The sequence below is a fragment of the Sceloporus undulatus genome, chromosome 4 (assembly GCF_019175285.1).
Source record: "Sceloporus undulatus isolate JIND9_A2432 ecotype Alabama chromosome 4, SceUnd_v1.1, whole genome shotgun sequence".
Classification (NCBI taxonomy): Eukaryota; Metazoa; Chordata; class Lepidosauria; order Squamata; family Phrynosomatidae; genus Sceloporus; species Sceloporus undulatus.
Window position 1 is genome coordinate 8,216,433 of NC_056525.1, and position 15,192 is coordinate 8,231,624.

The 15,192-nt window shown below is 45.6% G+C and overlaps 1 protein-coding gene across 1 annotated transcript in view; it reads right to left on the bottom strand.

The window, feature by feature from the left end:
- RGS19 (regulator of G protein signaling 19) overlaps positions 1-8,695 on the bottom strand; it is a 75,562-nt gene extending 66,867 nt beyond the window's left edge. Inside the window, exon 1 of the mRNA XM_042461336.1 lies at positions 8,572-8,695. The gene's annotated coding sequence lies outside the window, so the exon portion shown is untranslated. The remainder of the gene's footprint in view (positions 1-8,571) is intronic.
- Between the last annotated feature and the right edge of the window lie 6,497 nt (positions 8,696-15,192).

Sequence of the window (15,192 nt, forward strand, 5' to 3'; positions counted from 1 at the left end):
TTCTCAGGCCCCAGAGGGCAGAACCTGAATCAATAGATTCAAATTACAAGAAAGATTTTGGCTAAAGATCGGGAAATACTTCCTAACAGCAGAAGCTGTTCAACAGTGGAACAGGCTAACTCAAAACAAGGACCACAGAATGATTTAAAGGCGGGAGAAGCTCACCAATGGCAGGTAGGTCATTATTTTGGCTACTTGGAGATGCATTTTTATAGAATACAAAAATAGTGGTTCAGTTTTGGCTAACTATTGAGGAGAGGGAGTCAAAGACCTACCCTTGCTGGGGGAGTGAGACCCCCACTGCTTCTATTTTTGAATCCATGCTCAGAACTGTCCTACTTCACGATGCTGGTTTTGCTGTAGATTCCTGCTATGTCAGGAGCTAGACTAGGTGGCCTTTGGGGTCACTTCCAGTGATACGGTTCCATGATCCTATGCAGTTCGGCTGCAATATAACTGCCAGACAGCAAGCCTTTATGGGTGGGCTGCAAAGAGAGATAGGAACTTCTCACAGGACCCTTGTAATCCCAAAGGTCTTGTGCATCAGCCAGAGGTCTGCTCTGTAGTATGCAACATCCTTCCACATTTGGACATAAACATCCACAAGAAAGGATCTAGATATTTATTAAGAATCCCATGCAGAACAAACAGATGTGATAGTTTGAAGATTCATGGGGAGATGTAACTACTACCCATCCCTGACTGTGATATGGTTTATCGCTGTCTTCTTTCTTTCACCTGCTGTTATCAGGTTGATTCAAACTGTTTGTACATTCTTAGTCATTTTTCATATACCTTTATAAACCACCTTTTAATTATTGCACTCTCACTAAATTTACTGCTCTGCATACATGCACGCACACACACACACACACAGAGTATATATTAAAGTAAAGCATGCACACACACATGCACGCGCGTACACACACACACCACGCTGAAGTAAAATGGACAGTCCCCAGTTTGCAATCTGAAGTTTTCCAGTTCAAAATGATAAAGTTAACAATGTCTGGAACTTTAAAACACACACATACACACACCTAAATCTCAAAAGTGTATCAAATAAGGAAAGCTGCAAGGCATACACCAACAAAAAGAGTTCACAAGAATGGCTCAACGTGCCCAAATCTTCGGAAATCATCAGTTCCTGTTGAGCAACAACAACAACAAAACGTTATCTGAAAACACAAAACTGGTTTATGCTGACTGAGTTAGATGACTGGTCTATCGAATTAGGCTCTATTTCCTCCGACTGACAGCTGCTCTGCAAAGTCTCAGGTAGAGGTCTGTCCCATTACGTACCTTTCGGATTTGTAGTTCTGTGACAGGAAAAGCTAAATATCTCACAAAACTGCAAACCTGAGAATTCTGTAGCACTGAGCCAAAAAAGTTAAAGTGGGGTCAAACTGCTTTATTTCTGCAGTGTAGCAGCAACCAGGAATAAGGAAATTCAAAATCCCACCATAACTTTTGACCTATCTAAACACCCATACACAAATCACTTTCTGGACTCCTCTAGATAGGACAAATATGTTAGGATGTCGCAATAGTTGTTGTTTTGAGGTTTTTTAAATATATACTTTTTTGTTGTTCTCCTGGACAATTTCCTAGCAATTCCTGGCACCAGCTGCAACATTTTATTCTCACTCATCTTTTGAATTCTGAGACTTAGGGCCCGAACGGACAGGCCAAAATAAAGCTACTTTGGGTCACTTTGGCGGTATGTTGTTTAAATGACACACGCATCTTAAGAGGCCAGAAGCTGCGCCAAAGCTGGAGCGTGGCTTTGACGCAGCGTCCGGCCTCTTAGGACATATGCGTCATTTAAACAGCACACTTCCAAAGTGACCCAAAATAGCTTTATTTTGGCATGTCTGTTTGGGCCCATATTGAACAAAATGTATCCCTATGTCTTTCCCTCTTTCTTTTTTTGAGTTATGCACCAGCACTTTTGCAGTGTAACACTGTTTTTAAAAATAATAATAAAAAAGAGAACATTTACCTTTCAAACCACAGAGCCACCCCAACAAAGTACACCTTAGTTTTTTGTGGGTTTTTTGGGCTATGTGGCCATATTCTAGAAGAGTTTGTTTCTGATGTTTTGCCAGCATCTGTGGCTGGCATCTTCAGGGAAGAAGATTTCTCTGAAGATGTCAGCCACAGATGCTGGCGAAATGTCAGGAATAACCTCCTCTAGAACATCGCCACACAACCCGAAAAACCCACAAAAAACTATGGATGCCAGCCACGAAAGCCTTCAACTTCATAAAGTACACCCTGCTTTATTTTTTAAAGCAACTCTTGGAAGAACTGTGGTGCAGATCCAAGAAACTGCTATAAACAGCCTCCCTCAAAATTATAGAACGAGTGGGTTTAGAAACAGCTAGAAAACACCATACATTCAGACTTCCATATCCACAGATTCTTATCCGGTGATTCAAGCACCCACAGCTTGAAAATATTCAAAACATATATATAAATTCCAAAAACCAAACCTTGATTTTGCCATTTTATATATGGACACCATTGCACTACACCGTTTTATTTAATGGTACTTGAACATCCATGGATCTTGGTATCCATGAGGGTCCTGAAACCAAACCTCCATGGATACCAAGGGCCTACTGTACTATGAGAAATTATGCTTCTTTAGACCAATCTATCTCAAATTCTCTAAATCTGTGGCTTTCTGGCACACTACACATATTATAACACTGGTTAACACCGTAACCTCATGAATATGCTCTTAGCCACATCTTCTTTCTGGTTGCCATTCTGGTCACACATCACATTCGAAACTGCTTCCCCCATGCATATGGTCATGGATCTACCTTGCCCTTAGGCAACATCTTTTTTCCTGCCTTTGTACATTATAGTTAAAACTGAACATGCCACCCCATCATCATACCTATAAATTTTGTATTTCTATGGCTATTCATTGCTGTTGTTGTTGTTGTTGCTGCTGCTGCTGCTGCTGTGTGAGGCCAAATCCTTCTGAGTATGGAGACCTCAAGGCAAATGTATCATGGAGTTTTCTTGGCAAGATTTGTTCAAGTCCTTCTGATTTATGGAGACCCTAACACAAACCTATCATGGGGTTTTCTTGGTAAGATTTGTTCAGAAGAGGTTTGCCATTGCCTTCCCCTGAGGCTGAGAGCATGTGACTTACCCCAAGATCACCTAGTGAGTTTCAGGGCCAAGCTGGGAATCGAACCCTAGTCTCCGGAGTTGTAGTCCAATGGTCAAACCACAACAGTCTGATTAGAAAAGTTATTCCTGGGCACCAGTTCACTCCATGCATCTGAGGAAGTAGACCAACTCTACAGAAGCTTATGCTACAACTTCTTTTGCATAGTTAGTCTCAAAAGTGCTACAAGATCCCTTTGCATGTTGATATTCCAGATTAACACAGCTATGTTTCTGATCTCTAAATCGGTAGCATAGCTGTAGCAACGATCTACATTGGAAAGATGTTCCATGATTAAAAATAAAATAAAAATCTTTGCCCTTAAAATCCTTAATATTGCCATTGTATTTTTAATATGCACATTTGAAAGTGCTCAAGAAACAAGAAATGAATGGCAAAGGTGGTCCAACTAAATTAAATGAAATTCATCCAGTCCAGTGCTGCCTGCTTAGGAACCTGTCTCAATACCAAGCCCAACTCAGACTGGCAGCCGCCATCTAGGATACAACCTAGGCTGAACTAGAGATCCCTGGTATTCCCTAGAGGACTCCCATCAAATCATAAACCAGACCTTCCCCTGCTTTAGGTTATGAAATCAGATGAAAATGGTACATTCAAAGTGGAATAGTGGTTTATCAGCCTTGGGAGCCACAGAAAGCAGTATTTGGAATAATATATCTTGCGGAAGAACACAGAAAGCTGGCAAACTATTGGCCCTTCTAGCCCAAGATGGGCTGCATCTACACTGCAAAATTAATACAGTATGACATCGCTTTAACTGCCATAGCGCAATGCTATGTGATTCTGGGATCTATAGTTTTGTGAGATATTTAGCCTTCTCTGTCAGAGTGCTGGTGCCTCACCAAACTACAAATTCCAGGATTGCATAACATGGCAGTTGAAGCAGTGTCAAACTGAATTAATTCAGAAGTGTGACACCAGCCATGGTCAACTTGGATTGGTAGCAATGCTTCCCATTGCTTTCTGGTAGGCCTCTTTCCCATTGCTACCTGGCCATTTCTGGTGGTCACCCATCCAAGAAGGAACCAGGCCTGATCCCACCCAGCTTCCAAAATAAGACATAATGGGTATGTATGTATGAAGATGGTTTGTGGTGGCCCTGATTCTAAGAATCACAGCAGGGTTGTGTTTTCCCCCCACCAAAGCTGATTTTTTTTGTGGGGTGCCTCCCACTGTTTTTGAATGCCTGATATGCTAAGGATACAGCCTGGGGGTTTCTGCCTGGTGAAACCATGCCTATAGAAGATAAGCATCCAGCACTGAAGTAGAGGAAGCTTACATAAAGGCACCAGATCTCCTCTGATCTTGGAAACTAAGCAGAGTCAGCCCTGGTTAGTTAGTTGGATGGGAGACCAAGGAATCCCAGGGGCTGTAGCTGTATTTCAAAGGAAGGAACTGGCAAAACCACCTCTGAGGATTCCTTGCTTAAACAAATCTTATGAAATCACCCAACTGCATCTGATCTTGAAAGCTAAGCAGGGTCAGCCCTGGCTAGTATTTAGTTGGTATAGTACCAAATATATTAAACTACAGTATATTTAGTTAGTAGTTAGTATAGTACCAACAAATACCAATTGCTGTAGGCTGTATTTCAGAAGAAGTAACTGGCAAAGCCAACTCTGAGGATTCCCTGCCTAAGAAAACCCTATGAAATTCATAGGGTTGCCCTAAGTTGACAGGTGACTTGAAGGTACATACTGTATGCACATATGTCTAAATACCCTAAAGGCACCAGCTCCTGTCTGATCTTGAAAACAAAGCAGGATCAGCCCTGGTTAGCACTAGCATGGGAGACCAACGACAAATCCTAGGGGCTGTAGGCTGTATTTCATAGGAAGGAACTAGCAAAACCACCTCTGATGATTCCTTGCTTAGGAAAACCTTATGAAATCAGCCGACTGCGTCTGATCCTGGAAGCTAAACAGGGTCAGCCCTTGTTAGTCCTTCCATGGGAGTCCACCAAAGCATCCCAGGCTCTGTCCCCTCTATTTCAGAGGCCAAACCACCTCTGTGGATTCCTTGCCTAAGAAAACCCTGTGACATTCGTGGGGTGGCCATAAGCCGCAGATAACCAGCTTGAAAGCGCGTACACAATGCAGGAGGCTTTCAGGAGCAATGCAGCTGGGGAAGACCAAAGCCAAGGCGAACCTCTTCCTAGGGAAATGGAGTTCCTCTCTCTGCAAGGAAGCGCCAGAAAAGGAGGGAGGGAGAGGAAGGGAAATCCTAGACTTCAAACACACACCCCCCCCCATCCATATCCCCGCCTGCGCCATATTTCCTCTGCTTGCAAAAGGCAGGATCTGCTGGGCTGGCAAGAGCCTGGGTGCCAGGGATTCCCTTGCTCCAGGGGGGAGGATACCAATGCTCCAGGGTGGGGTGGGAAGGCAAGGCCCTGGGTGCCCTCCAAAGGGAAGCATCAAGAAGAGGAGGAGGCAGGGAGGGAGGGAGGCAGGGGAATCCCACACCCAGTGGATGCTGCAGAGAGGAAACCCTTGCAGGGACTTTCTCCTCCTCTTCCCTCCCCAACGGCAGGCAGGACCACTGCTTCCTACAGCACTGAGGATGGAGGGATGGATGGGAGGACGTGCAGCAAAGCAGGGCAAGGAAAGCCTGCAGGGCAGGGACTCCCTCAGGATGCAGAGTACAGAACCAGAGGGGCCCAGTGGCAAAATGGATGACATGGCGGAGGAGAGAATGCAAGGGGGGGAGCCTGGAAAAGACAGGATCCCCATAAATGCACACACACAAGCATACTTACACACATACTGTACCTGGGTCCGTTTGCGTATGTGGGTGTATAGATAAGACAGATATATATACACACACGACCCATGCATGTGTGCGTGCGTGTGTGTGTGTGTGTGTGTGTGTGTATATATATATATATATATATATATATATAATATACAGAGAGAGAGAGAGAGAGAGAGATTGTGTATTTGTGTGTGTGCATAGATAAGATAGATATACGCATACCCACATCTACATCTACACGTGTGTATGTAAGTATGTGTCTGTGTGTATCTGTATATACCTTGTATTTCTCTATGTGTATAGATCCAACAGATATAGCCACACATGCATACACATGCACATGCGTATAGATGATAGATATAAACACACATATATATCTAAATATGTACACATGTGTGTGTGCGTGTAGATATATAGATATATATGTGTGTACGTGTGTGTGTGTGTATATATATATATACACAGAGAGAGAGAGAGAGAGAGAGAGAGAGAGAGAGAGAGTTTGTGTGTGTGTATATAAATTTATCTATACACATCTACCCATATACACACACACGCACACAGGGTGTCCTCAAAATGTATGCACCCTTTAACAGATGATCATAGCTCTGGCGATGATTTAAAAGCTAAGCTAATACATTTATGTTGTAGAATAAATGTTACAATAGTACTTTAATCACAGTTACAAATGGCATTTTTTGGGGGGGATTGCAGCATTATTAGCTGCTAAGCATATAGCCACCTTTTTCGGGGCGAAGGGGGTCCACCCTGTATGTATTTGGCCCCCTCCATAGCCAGAGGCAGTAGATCCCTGGCATTTTCTTCTGGGGGGGGGGGAGGTGCCAGGCCTTGGCTGGCATTCTCCCAAAGCCACCTCTTATCTTCTGGATACAGTATCATATCTTTTATATATCTCTTGCCTAAACACACACTAAACAATTGCTGGTGTCTTAAAAATAAAATTGAGGGGGAAAGGGAAGGCTTCAGAGGAGAAGGAAGGGGGCTTGGGAAGGAAAGGTAGCATGGCATAGCATGGCATGGCATGGCATGGCATGGCTGGATGGCTTGGCTGAAGATGAAAAAGAAGAGAGTTTGGGAAGGGATGGTGGCATGGCATGCATGCCATGGCATGGCTTGGCAGAAGAAGGAGGAGAAGGAGAAGAATACAACGATGACTTGGGAAGGGAATGTAGCATGGCATGGCATGGTATGTATGACATGGCACAAGAAAAATAAATAAATATAAATACCGTAAATAAATAATAAGAAAATAAGAAAAATAAGAAGAAAAGGACTTGAGAAGGGAAGGTGGCATCTCATGGCAAAAGAAGAAGGAACAGGAGGAGGCTTGGGAAGGGAACGTGGCATGGCATGGTGTGGCATGGCTTGGAAGAAGAAGGAGGAGAAAGAGATGGAGAAGAAGGGGAAGAGAACTTGGGAAGGGAAGTTGGTATGGCATGCATGGCATGGAAGACAGACGAGGAGGAAGAGAAGGCTTGGGAAAGGAAGGTGGCATGGTATGGCATGATAGAAGAAGGAAGAAGAAAAGAAAAAGAGTTAGAAGAAGACGACTTGGGAAGGGAAGGTGGCATGAATGCATGGCTTGTTAGAAGATGAAGATGAATTGGGAAGGAAAGATGGCATGGCATGGCCTGGAAGAAGAGGAGGATGAGACTTGGGAAGGGAAGGTGGCATGGCATGGCATGCATGGCTTGGCAGAAGAGGAAGAAAAAGCTGGGTTGGGAAGGGAAGCTGGTATGGCTTGGCAGAAGAAGGAGGAGGAGGATTGGGAAGGGAAGGTGGCATGGCATGCATGGCTTGGCAGAAGAAGAGGCATGGCATTTGGGAAGGGAAGGTGGCATGACATGGCACCGACTCACTGGCCGTCTTGCAAGGCATTTGGTTCCAAGGCGCCAGGGGGCAGCCAGCCAGCCGGGGCAAAGCCATGCCAATGCCAATGGCGATGCCATGCCTCCTTCTCTTCTTCCCCGGGGGTTTCTTCCTCCCTGGGCTTCCCCTCACTTTGCCCAACCGCCTGGCACATGGCTGGCATGAAAACTCAGTCGGAGGAGGGCATCGCAAGACCCCACCGCCAGCCCCCTTCAACTGCCTTTCAATGCTGGACATCCCCCAAGGCTTCTCTCTCTTGCCCTCCCAGTGCTGCTTCTGCTCCTTCTTCTTGCCCCTTGCAATGCCATCGCCCGGTGCCCACTTGATGCATGCCCCGGGTTTCCTTCTCCTCCCGACTTGGCATTTTAAAAAAGCCATTTTCCTTTCAGCTCGGGGTTTGGGAAAGCCCCGTTTGAGCCAAGCTTAGCCCAGAAGGCGAGAGGGGCAGAGCGGTTGGCAAGAGGGCCAAGGAAGCGAAGGAAGAGCCCAAGGGCAGGGAGGGGGTGCCCCCAGGAAAGAAGAAGGGGCTGCTGTGAATTGTCCTCCTTATTCTTTGGGCAAAGTCAGCTCCGATTCCACCCCTTCATCCCACCCCCCTCCTGGGTGCAACCCCTCTGCCCCCCTTTTTGCCCCCGAGCTTTGCAATGGTCTCCTGCAAAGACACCTTTGGCAAAACCCCCTCCAAATGCCACAAAACCAGAGCAGGGCTTTTGACTCACGTTCCGGGCATCCGAGGCTCCGCTGCTTGCAGCACATCCGTCTTGCTTGCCCCCCCTCCTCCTCCTCCTCCTCCTCCTTTTCCGAAAGGGGGGCTTCCTTGATTTTTAATGTAATGTAATATCTTTTTTTGGCAAGCAGCTGCTGCCTTTGCAAAGGACCCGGGGAAAAAAAGAGGGGGGGGGTTTGAGAAGCCAAGAGAGAGAGAGAGAGAGAGGTAGATTTCTTGTCCTTTTTAAAAAAGGGAAGGAGGCTCCTGGCTGGCAGGGTCTCCTCCACTGCGCACGCGCCCCCCAGCCCCAGCGATTGACTTCCTAAAGCCACGGCTGTTTTGCACTTCCTCGCGTCAAAGCCCCAGCAGCAGCAGCAGCAGCAGCAGCAGCCACCAGACCCCGGCGTCCGCTCGCCTCCTCGCTGGCTTCTTCGTTTATTTGTGCAAGATCTTTGGGATGGAAAAAGGGAAAGGATCCGTTGCATTTGGGAGGCTGCATCTCTCTCTCTCTCTCTCTCTCTCACACACACACACACACAGACACACATACACACACACACACAGACACACACCTTCAGCTCCTTGCTCCTTGGCTTTCCTTGCATGCATCTCTGCATGGATCCATGCAAAGCAGCAACTGCAGCCTAAGGAAAGCAGGGACTGGAACAGACACAAAAAGACAAATAAGGCTCTCTGGATGTATGTGTGTGTGCAAATAGATTGGAAAGGTTCACCCCTGCAATGCATCTTCTCCTCCCCCAGCTCAAGGGGGGCACATTTTTCTTTCCTCCCCCCCCAAAACCTCATGTGCAACCTGTGCATGGCAATGCACTGTTCTCTGCCATGTACAAGTGCCATTCATTTCCCCCACAGTTTCATCTGGGTTAGAGGCAGAACCAGTTTGCAAAGTCGAAGCTTTCATGGCCAGCATCCATAGTTTTTTGTGGGTTTTTTGGGCTATGTGGCCAAGTTCTGGAAGAGTTTATTCCTGATGTTTCGCCCAAAAAAACCACAAAAAACAAACAAACAACAACCCTGCAGAAGCAGTTGTCCATGCCCAGGGTAGAGCACTGCTGGGATGATGATGATTTTGCAGGGCAACTGTGCCTCTGAGCATGGGTGAAGTGTGTTGCCATTGCCACTAGAAGGGTATATTTGGGTTTAGCTGGGGAAATCGTGGATAGTGGCAATAGAACGGCTCTTACCTGGTTGGGGCCTTGGTTTAGGAAGCCTTGGACATGGGTCCACAGGAGTCACTCTGCTCTTTGAAGGGCAAAAGTGGCAGGTCTTGGCAAAGGTGGAGGGAAGTAGAGGAAGGTCACATGCTGGATGGATGGACTTTATTAAAGAGACTATGAGTTTGCAGGAGCTGGGCAGAGCAGGAGAGGACAGGGGAGCCTGGAGATGTCTCATCCATAGGGTCACCATTGTGGGTCGAGATCCACGCAATGGCAATTAACAACTGGCAAGTCCAGAGTTGAGATTGGCAGGCAGTGCAAGAGGTGGAGTGGTTAGAGTCATCAGGCTAGAACAAGGGCCATGGGGTAGGGGCTCATCCTGACAGTCCCCATAAGTCATGCTCTCAAAGCTAAGGCCTCCAAATGTTGAAGCCTTGTTGAAGCATGGCGGCACACATCCATTTCAGTAGCCTTCATCTCCAGTGTAAGCAGGTCTTTTATAAAGCTAATGTCTCTTTATGGCTCCTGGGAGACCAATTTTCCCTCCAGTGCTTTTGCAGCAGAGATAGTTGACAAATTTGTTAACCTTGAATGTACTACAAGACCCTTAATATTTGTGTGTGTGTGAGAGAGAGAGAGAGAGAGAGAGAGAGAGAGAGTATACATTTACACACACACACGCATATATAAGGGTCTTAGTACCCTGAAGGTTACCAGATTTTGAAAGCACACAAGCACTCTGTCTGTCTGTCATTTCCAACTTACGGTGACCCCCAAGACGAACCTGTGATCAGGTTTTCTCGGGAAGTTTCTTAAGGGGTTTGCCATTGCCATCCTCGGAAGCTGAGAGAGTGTGACGTGCCCAGGGACACCCAGTTAGTTTCATGGCTGAGCAGGGATTTGAACCCTGTTCTCTTGAGTCATACACACACACAAGTATATGTTAATAATACATATATGGAATCATAAGAGATGGGGAATGTCTCCTTAGCCATTGCCACAAATCCAGACTTAGCCCATCTCCAGTGATGGTGACCCCACATCTGTGGAGTGAAGGACTTACTCCATTTTTTAGTCTAAACCATAAAGGTAACTTTCTAAGGTGCTGGATGTCATCCTCAATATAAATTGAGAACCATGGACAGCATCTTTAAAATTAGAACTGAGCGCATGGTGGATTCACTGCCCCACTGTTTAGCTGTGGATTTCTGCTTTGGCAAGGGGGGGGGGCAGACTGGATGACCAGTAGGTTCTTTCCCTGCTATATCATTCTGCAACATAGAAGCTTGCGCTCACTGCTGCATATCCTTGTCAGATGGCTGTTCTGTCTCTGCTTGGAGGCTTCAAGCAAGCCTGCTGATCCTCTACACAATTGACTCTAGTTTTAAACACCTTCCCATCAAGACATTTCTTCTAATGACCAAACAAAATCTACATTTCTGTAACATAATCCTGCCACATCAAGTTTTCCCTTCTAGGGGCAGCAGAGAGCTGCTCATTGCTCTCTTCTGCTTCTCAGCCCTTCAGGACAGAATACTTCTGTGCTATTTTAATAGCAATTTTATATTGCTTGTTTGTTAACCATTTGTTTCTTGTGAAGGAAAGATAGGTAGTCTCTTTCTCTCTTTTTGCCCCCTCACATGCCTCCAAATGCAACTAGATCAAGGAAAGGTTATTGCCCAGGTAAAGGTATTCAACTATTTCAAATTTTTGCAACAAAAGTCAGCCTACCCAGATTTTTTCTTCTGGTGAAAACAGCCTTTGGCTGTAAGGGATTTAAAAACTGCAGTCTTCAAATGAAAACAGATGTGCTGCTGAACTCCTGTGCTGGATTGCTACAGTAAGCAATTTAGGCCCCTGGAGATGCTTACTCCAGTGAAATCCCACAATCATTCTAGAAGAAAAGGCTTGAAAACCGAAGGCTGGTCATGGAGACAAAGCAAACTACAAAAATGTAAAAAGATGCCCCTTTCCCTCCAGCTATGAATGAAGCTAGGTCACACTTTCCCCCCTTTTGGAGAATGTTAGTTCAGCTGCAATAAGATGGCAAAGATACTGGAATTCATTGAGGGTGGGGAGGTGGGGAACCAGCATTGAAATGGGATGATCTTTGTAATGTGTTTATGAAAGACAATCTGTTCAATCTCTTCTATCTTGGGGTTGAAATGGGGAAATCCTGCCCATCTCTTTTAATTCTAGCCTACGGTATGTTTGTGACATGCATATTTTGGGACATGGAGCAAAGAGAAAGAATGGGAGAAATAGGGATTTTCAGCACAATCCTGTGCATACAGTTGGCCCTACCTATTTCCAGATTCTTTATTCACGGATCAAGCATCCACGGCTTGAATATGTTCAAAAATATATATAAATACCAAAAAGCAAACCTTGCTTTTGCCTTTTATATAAGGGACACCATTTTACTATGCCATTGTATTTAATGGGACTTGAGCATCTGCAGAGTTTGGTATCCATGAAGGTCCTGGAACCAAAATCCAGGAGATACCAAGGGCCCACTTTATTTATGCACTGTATTTATATATTTGCCCGATTGTGTTCCCTTCTGCTGACAGCATTCCCTGCAACATTTCACAGATGAAAACTGAGATGTGTGTGACCAAGCCACATCAGGGTATGGTCGAGATGCCAGAAGCTATTTAAAAGGAAGAATAGACATGCTAGCAGTTTATTTTTTACCTAAGTCTATAGGGAAAGGGCCAATTGCCAAGAGGGTCAGACAAGGTTGCATTTTATCCCCCTGTTTATCTTGTTTGGTGAACATATATGAAAAGGCAGGATTAGGCTCGGAAGAAGGAGGCATTGAAACTAGAGGAAGGCACCCCAACAATTTAAGATACCCAGATGACATTATGCTGCTACCAGAAAATAGCATAGACTTGGAACGACTGATGAAGAAAGTTGAAGAAGAAAGTGCAAAGGGAGGTTTACAGCTGAATATTAAGAAAACAAAAATGATGGCTGCAGATGATTTGTCGTTCATAGAATCATAGAATCATAGAGTTGGAAGAGACCGCAAGGGCCATCCAGTCCAACCTTTTACCAGTCGTTGATAAAGATGTTGAATAGCACTGGGCCCAGGACAGAGCCCTGTGGGACCCCACTGGTCACTTCACTCCTGGATGAAAAAGAGCCATTGTTGAGCACCCTTTGGGTTTGGCCAGTTAACCAATTACAAATCCATGTAACAGTTACGTTGTCTAGCCCACATCGTTGTGTGCCTTCAAGTCATTTCTGACCTATGGGGATGCTATCACAGGTTTTCTTTTGCGGGGGGGGGGTGTTCAGAAAAGTTTGCCCATTTCCTTCCCTTGAGGCTGAGATCATGTGACTTGCCTAAAGTCACTCAGCCATAGAATTATAGAATCATAGAGTTGGAAGAGACCACAAGGGCCTTCCAGTCCACCCCTGCCATGCAGGAACTCTCAAGCAAAGCATCCCCAACAGATGGCCATCCAGGCTCTGTTTAAAGACCTCCAAAGAAGGTGACTCCACTACACTCCAAGGGAGTGGGTTCCATTGTCAAACAGTCCTCATTGTCAGGAAGTTCCTCCTAATGATGAGGTGGAATCTCTTTTCCTGTAGCTTGCATCCATTGCTCCAGGTCATCGTCTCTGCACCACCTGGGAATCAAACCCTGGTCTCCATAGTGATAGTCCAACACTCAAACCACTACATCATCCTGGCTGTACATCACTTTAAAGCAGACAATGAAGATATTGAAAGAGTTTAGGATTTCCCATACCTTGGCTGATTCATGAATCAGAATGGAGACTGCAGTCAAGAAATCAAAAGAAAACTGAGGGGCTTTCTAAACTGCCCTTTGGGACGTCCGGAGGACGTCCCATTTTAAAAAAGGGGCGTCTCTTATAGACGCCCCTGTGCCTAGTACGGACTCCGTCCGTACAAGATGGCGCCGGCCCTTCTACATGGCCAGCGCCATCTTTGCGTATCGGACGCTTAGCGTCCGTACGCGTCGCGCCGCTTCTGACGTAGCGAGCGCGCCCCTGGCGCCTCGCTACGTCGCAAACGCGACGAAAAAAGAAGCTCCATTTTGGAGCTTCTTTTTTCGGTCCGCGCGGGAGTCGGGCCGTCTGAAGGCTCCGGCTCCCCCGCGGACCTACTGGCGGCGGCGGCAGACCGCCGCAAAGCGGCGGTCTGTACCCCGCCTGAGACTTGGAAGTGCAGCTATGAAGGAGCTTGACAAGATCCTGAATATTAAAGTTATAGTGTTCATGCCATTGTATTTCCATTTTCTATGCATGGCTGTGAAAGCTGGACAGTGAAGAAAGCTGATAGGAAGAAAATCAACTCATTAGAAATGTGGTGCAGGAGATGGTACCATGGACTGCTAGAAAGACAAAGAAATGGGTGTTACAGCAAATCGAGCCTGAACTGTCCCTAGAAGCCAAGATGACTAAACGGAGACTGTCATATGATGAGGACATGACTCACTATAAAAGACAATAATGCTTGGTAAGGTAGAAGGCAATAGGAAAAGAGAAAGACCTCTCTGCAGATGGATAGACTCCATTAAGGAAGCCACCACCCCGAGTGTTCAAGACCTAAACAGGGCTGTTAATAAATGATTTGGAGGTCTCTCATTCATAATAAGTTGAAGTCGACTTGATGGCAGTTAACAAAAACAATGATAGGAAATGGAAAGATTTCATTGATTCTTTTCCTCTCGCTGCCACTGAGTTATTTCTGTGCAAAGTATTTTCACATTTTGAAATCATTTTGCAGCAACTGAAGTCAGCTGAGAATAAAGGGGAAAAGTGGGAGGAGGAGAGAGAAGCTGGGACATTTTTAAGCATCTCAAAAAATGGGACAGCAAGGGATTAATTTGGGACTGCCTTTGCCACATTGGGATAGTTGGAGCGAGGGTATGTGACAGGTCAGTGTGCGGTGCAGCCTCACAAATGCAATTACCTGAATAAATGGTGCACTGTGCCCTATGATGCTTACATCCCAGCATGAGCACATAGGACTTTAGGCTCAGCTGATCAAATGGAAACAAAGAATGTCCTTGCATTCCACAGAACAGCTTCACCCCCCTTTTATGGTTAGGGCTTCAGCCTATGGAATTGTGGGATTTGTAGTTTGGTGAGGTACTGTACTTAGACTTCTCAGAATTGTAGTTCAGGGGTGTGTACTGGAGCTCTCTAGCATTCTAGCCTATATTTAACATCAAACCCCAGGATTCCATAGGATGGAGTGATAACAAATTGCTATCAAACTGGTACAGTTCTCTGGTGCAGATGCACTTAGGGGTGAGCAAATTGGGGAGTGGGGAAGGCACTGGTGTCACAAGTCGCTTGCTCTAGATGGTGTGGGTGTAAGCACACAGGATTAGGTAGAATTAGGTAGATATCATTCAGTTTCAATAGTTATGCTGGCAGGGGATTATGGGAGTTGTAGTCCAAAAAATAACA